The sequence below is a fragment of the Pteropus vampyrus genome, unplaced genomic scaffold (assembly GCF_000151845.1).
Source record: "Pteropus vampyrus isolate Shadow unplaced genomic scaffold, Pvam_2.0 Scaffold3, whole genome shotgun sequence".
NCBI classification, from domain to species: Eukaryota; Metazoa; Chordata; class Mammalia; order Chiroptera; family Pteropodidae; genus Pteropus; species Pteropus vampyrus.
The window spans coordinates 13,359,191-13,365,890 of NW_011888784.1; the positions used below are offsets into that span (position 1 = coordinate 13,359,191).

General features: G+C 52.5%; 1 protein-coding gene and 1 non-coding gene across 51 annotated transcripts in view; both read left to right on the top strand.

The window, feature by feature from the left end:
• CELF4 (CUGBP Elav-like family member 4) overlaps nucleotides 1-6,700 on the top strand; it is a 306,214-nt gene that overhangs the window by 193,743 nt on the left and 105,771 nt on the right. The window lies entirely within an intron of this gene.
• Nucleotides 3,757-3,875, top strand: LOC111741359. Its single transcript, XR_002780973.1, has one exon. It is a non-coding gene; the product is annotated as a 5S ribosomal RNA (ribosomal RNA).

Genomic DNA, 6,700 nt, shown 5'->3' on the forward strand with positions numbered 1-6,700 from the left:
GCCGAGCACTTTCGTCAAACCCCCCAAAGTTACTTTTGCAATTCATTTGTTTGCCAGGCAGGCAGATTTATGGCAGGTATCTGTATAAATATTTATACTCTGCGGCAAGGAGGCTTTGGAGGTCACACACACACACACGCACACGCGCACACGCGCACACACACGCACACAGGCCCTCTTGCCCCACCCCACTCAGGCCAGCCGTAGCCAGTGGATGAGTGATGGCCACTCCATGCACACACTCAACCTGAAAACTCACATCCAAGGCTGGACAGGCCCACGCCACAGACAAACCCACGTCCACACTGTCACCCCACTGGGCCGGGCCCTATGCCACCTGCTCACAACCAACCACTAGTTCACTACATCTCCATTCCCCAGAGGAGAGGCTGCAGCTCGGAAGGAGGGCCAGACCCAGAGCTGCCGGCTGGGAAGAAGCACAGGGAGGTTTGAGGGCGGTGCTGGGTGGAGACAGCAGCCCTCTGCTCTGTCCCCTGCTCTGAGGGGTGAGCCTCTGCTCTGTTCCCTGCTCTGAGGGGTGAGCCTCTGCTCTGTTCCCCTGCTCTGAGGGGTGAGCCTCTGCTCTGTTCCCCTGCTCTGAGGGGTGAGCCTCTGCAGGAGAAGGAAAAAGGAAGAAGGAACACGATGGCCTTCCTGAGGCTTTTCCGTCAGGATTTATTCAGAACAATACCCCCAGACTTCAGGAGTACCCGGCGGGAGAGTGCCCACCTGTGTACACCTGGGGGCAAACCCCGGGAGACCCAGCTTCTGCACACGAGCCTATCACGGTCAGCACTCAGACCTGAGCAGCCCCACAACAGACAGGAAGCTCCGTGGTGGCCAGACAAGGTAGAGATCAGTGAGCACGGAATGAGTCAGGAAGCCTCCTGCAGGACAGGGGATGGGGGGACGCTGCAAGTCATGGGGTCCAGGCAGCCAGAGGTCAAAGTGGAACAAATGTGACAACAGGATAGTGAGGGCCATGCCTTTGGCACCTGTGCAAGGCAGCACAGACCACAATCTGCCTAGGCAGAGGGCTCACAGCCCCACTGCCTGCCTTTAAAAATTAGTTCACCGAACTACATACTTAAATATGGATATGATGGTAAATTTTGTTATGTGTATTTCACCACAATTTTTAAAATTTAAAAATGAAACCCGGCTGTTGGAGAACTTAAAACAATAATTTTTTTTAAAAAAAAGAAAGAAAAAAATTAGTCTCGCGAGCCCACGAGGGCCAGGCTAAGGGCACAGGGGATGTGAGGCGGGCCTGCAGGAAACTTCTCGGCCGAGCTGTGCTGGGAGCTCAGTGGCTCGCCTGTGGGAACAGCTGTCTCTTTAGCCTGTAAATTGCTGTAGATTTGGATAAAATGCACACTCCCAGTCCATCACTCACCGCCCACGTTTTCAGATTTTTCATTTGGTGAGAGCTAATGTATGGTGGCTCTTCGCTCCCCAATATTATTGTTCAATTAAAGCGGATTTTTCACCGGGCAGCTGTAGATCATCCACCTGTCTGGGAGCCCATGAGCAGCTCGCCTGAGGCTGCGGTGTTGGGAGGAACCTCTCTGCCTGCCCACCTGGGCCTCTCATGTCCACTAGCAGACTGGCAGGAGCATGCATGCCTAGGACACCCCCACCTGGATGGCCTGCCCAGCTCCTCTCCACTCACCGTCTACCCATTCAAACACTTCCACTTCCTCCCACTGATGCCCCTTTCCTTGGAGGCTGAACCATTCTTTCCCCCTGGGCAGGGAGGTGTTGGGACACAGCCAGCTTTGAGGCTGGATTGCCTTGGGCACAATACTATGCCTCTCTGTGCCTCAGTTTCCTCATCTGTAAAGTGGCAACCCAAAGTGTGGCTCTCACAGGATGGTGGTGAAAATCCAGTGAGTGAACATTCAGATCTGCTAATCATCAGTTATGCTGTTCACCACCGTTATGATTTCAGTGTTCTGTGTTCCCACTAAGTTCTTCAAGGATCCAGAGGCTCCGTCCTGTGCACGTAGCTCTTCGGTGTCTGAGGGTGGGACCTGGGGATGTTGCAGTATGTGATCAGTGGGTGGGCGGAGTATACAGAGCTTGGCTCATCTGCCACCCCAGGCCTTAACAGGCCACACCAGTCACTTGTTCAAGCAGGCCCATCCCAGAGAGAACACTTCTCTCTCCAAGGCTCTATCGTCTACACTGTTTTTACCACATTCCCACTGCACAATGACAGAGAAAGAGAGAAAGAAAAGAAACATGTATTTAGGAATATCTGAACCATACCTATCCCCAGGCCAGGTCTGTGACCTCTTTGGTCCCAGAGCCTTGTTTTCCCCGGGCTCCTGAGTCAGATGCATATCTCAGTCATCCTTATTGTCACCACTGAAACCTAGCACTGTCTCAGGACTGCCTCAGACCTGCCCTCGCTCTCTTTTTCTTCAATCCTGGGCTGGCTCTCTGGTCACGCTCACCGGGAGCAGCAGAGCACCTTGACTGCCCAATCCAGCATCTGAGAGCCCAAGTCCTGGTAGCAAGACCAAGCGCCTTCTCGCCCTTCCTCGCAATCCAGCAGCAAACCAAGAAACCCCATTCTAGGATCTTGGCATTGCTCAAGGAGCTTTTCTACGTGCAGATCATGAGAAGCTTCTAGCCGTTCAATGTGAAGACCTGCATGGAAGGAAGGATCTTTCTTTCAGGAGAGGCCTGACCACAGTCCTGGAGAAAAGCGGGTGCTAGATGGAATGTCTGCAAAGGGCTCACCTTAGGAGGATCCATGCACACCCTCAGAGGCCAGAGTCTTAGGGCTTCTGGTCAGCAATCAGGCCCCGGGGAGCCACAGGGCACCCCCAGGACCTTGTCACCCTGTAAACTGCTCCAAAGCTGGTACCATGAGTGTTTCAGCCTCATACTTGCCTGTTCCTAGCACGGGTGGTAAACGTATGTTGACTGAATTCCTGGTTAATGATCTTTGGGGGATCGTGGCAAATGGGAATGATGCCACGAGGCTGAGAGAGGAAAACGTAAGTCTGATTTCCATCACAGAAAAGGATGGTTCCTCAAGCAACAAACCAGCAAATACATGTCGGCCCTCAGCAACATCCTAAAATAGATGGCATATGAGCACTTAGAGAGAGAGGGGGTCCTTCTCAGGACCTACCCAGGACTCCTCAAAAAAAGGCAGGTCGGACAATCGGTGTCCTTCACTGACAGGTCAATTTGAGTTGGGTGACCCTCAGCAAGTTTTCTCATGAGGATCTTGTGGACAGTCAAGAAAGAACAATCTGGGTGACAGAATAATCAGAGGTCTGTAACTGGTTGAAGACCTGTTCCTAACGCATTATGGCGATTAAGAGAGCATCAACTCAGTGAGATGTCTCCAGGATCAAGCAGCGGCCTCTGGCCTTGGTCCTGCCTGACTCCACATTGTTATCAGTGCCTTGGCTTCAAGTATGTCATTCAGACTCACCAAAGGTTCAGATGCCTTAAATCTGAGAGGAAAGGTGCTTCTACTACATGATAGAATAAGAATGCAAAGATATCTCAGCAGATTAAAGCAATGGGTTGAATCTGACAAAACGAAGTTCAATAGGGATAAATTTGGGGCCTTTCACCTAGGATGGACAGCCTAACTGTAGACACACAGAAAGATGTGGCTTCAAACAGCTGTTGACAGCTCAGTTGGAGTCTCCAGTATAATATAGCTGTTCTGGGACCTAATTGCACCTTAGATGACATGAAGACAAGTACAACATCTAGAAAGACAAAACTGTCTACAGCCATACCACCCTGAATGCACCCGATCTCCTCTGATCTCAGAAGCTAAGTAGTGTCGGGCCTGGTTAGTACTTGGATGGGAGACCACCTAGGAATACCAGGTGCTGTAGGCGTTAAAAAAAAAAAAAAAAGATATTGGTTTAAAAAGTTCAAGTTGAGGTAGAAATGCCACTTGCCGATACATTATTTGTGTATTATATAGAAAGATAAAACTGTTGGTCCCACTCTGCTCTGTGCTATTGAACTAGTTCTGGGACCTAGTGTGAGGACGGTTAACATTGCATGCAGAGGCACGTGGTAGGATGTGGAAAACTTTACATGTGTGACACATGACATGGTTTAATAAACCAGCATGCTAAGCCAAGAGAGGGCCAACTGGGAAAATGGTCATTCAAGGGTGGTCCCAAGGAAAAGGCTTGTTTCCTGTGGCTCCAAAAGAAGAAATGAGGGCCACTTACAGAATCCACCAGAAGTCAGATTTCAGGTAAACACTAAAAGCACGCTAACTTTCATTGCTGGACAAAGAATGCATAGGCACCGCAGTGGGCTCTGTGTAGATGAAATGGGGTCATTCAGTGAGGGTTTATGGTCAAGATGTGGAGAGACTGGATGGCTTCAAAGTTTCTTTGCAAGTGCGTCTGGGTTCAGGGACTCCTACTGGGTATGGAGAAATCCCAGGAGTGTCTCCATCCTGCCATATGCTTCCTAAGTGCAATTGTTCCAGTAACTTCCAAGAGCTAGGAGAATGGGGCTGGTGAGAAGAGTGGAGCCCCACCCCCTGCTTCTGAGCAGCAGAAAGAGTCTATTAGTAATATCACCCTGGGAGGATGGCCCCACCCTGACAGAGAGGCAGAGAGAGGCAGCAGCCTCTCCTGCTTCTCTTTAGGCTCAGGAAAGCAGAGTGACTTGTCCCCCAGATGAGGACTGGAAGGACTCTTCCCAGAGAAGCTTTCTACGATTATGTCTATTAGACTAGGAGCTGGGAACCTCAGTGGCCCCTCAGCGCATAGGCCTCGAGAGTTAGGATTTGGGGGTGTCTCTTGCTTCCTGGCTTTTTCTCTCCCCAACCCTCCGACTGCAGGCAGTAGGTGCCTTCTGCTTTAGGGCAACACTTGACTGTGGCAAGCGAAGGGATCTAGTGAGCCTCTGAGGAGAGAGAACAAAGACTTTGTATAACCTCACTCAGAGGAAGTTTTTGAAGCTTGCACAGCCCAGGACTCCAGGGCGCAAAGGAGACTGGCAGAGGTCTCATGCACTGGCGCATTTCCTGGGCTGTGTCTCTCAGAATATGCCATGGTGGCCGAGTCCCCGCAAAGTGTAAGTCCACAGCCTGATCTGGTTGGAGCAGAAAATGTGAATGGGCTTAGAAGAAGCACGAACCTGGGAGGGTCACTGGGAGCCGACCCCAGAAGACAGCGAATGCCAGACTGGAGGATTAGAGCTAGAGCCATAGCATGTCTTTGAGCAGCTGTGTGGTGGAGTCGGGTGTAGGTGTGGGGCATGAGGAGTGGAACTAAGGAGCAACAGAGAGACTGGAGAGGAAGGGGCAATCCCAGGGTTTTTAAACAGTGTCAGTCCTTAAGCACAGCAAGGAGAGGGAGCAGCCCAGGGACTCAGAAAACCCAGAGTGCACAGCCGCACACTCGGGGGGGACCCTACGCTCCTCTCCTGCAGCCCCTAGAACCACACATGCATTCTCTAGAAGGCCCAGAGAGCTGGTCCCCCAGGAGGTACCATAACCACAGTAAATTGGGGCAAGGAAGCATCTGGAGGTAGGCATGGCCCTCGGGCAATGGCTGGGCTAAGGTTTGGGTCCCACTGAACCCTGGGACCAAGCCCAGCCTCCCACTGGCCCCTCAGTGGTGTTTTGGGAGACAGTTACACATTTACATATTGTAGGTGCTGGTGGCCCATGGTAAAGTCTGCAGACCGGGGAAGGCTGAGCAGCCGGGAGAGACTGGGGGGCAGGAGGCTTGCATCCTTCTGTGGAAGCATCTCTAAATAACCTCACTCCAGCTCGCTCCTCTTTCTCCTCTCCATTCTCTCCATTAGCCTCCCCACCCCCAAAACAAGCACACAGCTCCAAGAAGGCAGACGCCGCTGAGGTTTGCCGTGCCCATGGCCTCATGTGTGCAGGCCTGGGTGCAGCAGGAACAGGCATGCCCACCATACAGGGGCACCCAGGTGTTCACCTCACGTCACCCACGTGAGGCACCTGTTCACGCTCACTCACAGATGGTGTACAAGGCCAAGACTACACAGGTGTGCATGGACAGCTCACCATGTGTGTGTCTGTGTGTGTGTGTGAGAGAGAGAGTGTGTGTGGCTGTCCACAAGGACACGGCAGACAGACAGGCCTGGGCTCATGTACTTACGCGGGAAGGGGCACAGCTACTTGCTCCCTCCACGCGAAGGTGGCCCCAAACCCTGGGGTCAGGCTGGAAAAATGACTTTCCTGGCTGAAAGTGACAGAAGCCGGCTGCCAACACAGACAAAAAGGAAGTTTTATGGCAGAAAATTGGATTTGAAATCAAACCAGGCCCCCGGGGAAAAGGCTGGTCAGGGACTGCAGCCGTCAGGATGGGCAGAGGGAAGGCAGGCCAGCCGGGAACCAAGGCGAGCGGCCAGCGCCTTCTTGCCCCGGCCTGTGGAGTCAGGCCACTGTCTCATTGCTGGGGGAAGGGTCAAGACCCCAGGACCAGACAGGCAGCAAGGGCTAACATAGAAGGTCCTGCACATGTGAGTGTGAGCGTGTGAGGATGAGAGAGGAACGTGCAGGGAGGGAAGGAGGAGGAAGGCAGGGTCGGCGGGGGTTCTGGGGGGCCGGGGGAGTTGCCGGGGAAAAACCAAAGCCTCACAAAAGTGGGTTGGGGGAAGAGGAAGGATGAGTCTTTGTCTAATGGATGGATGAATAAATGAATGATGCCTGTATCCTGGG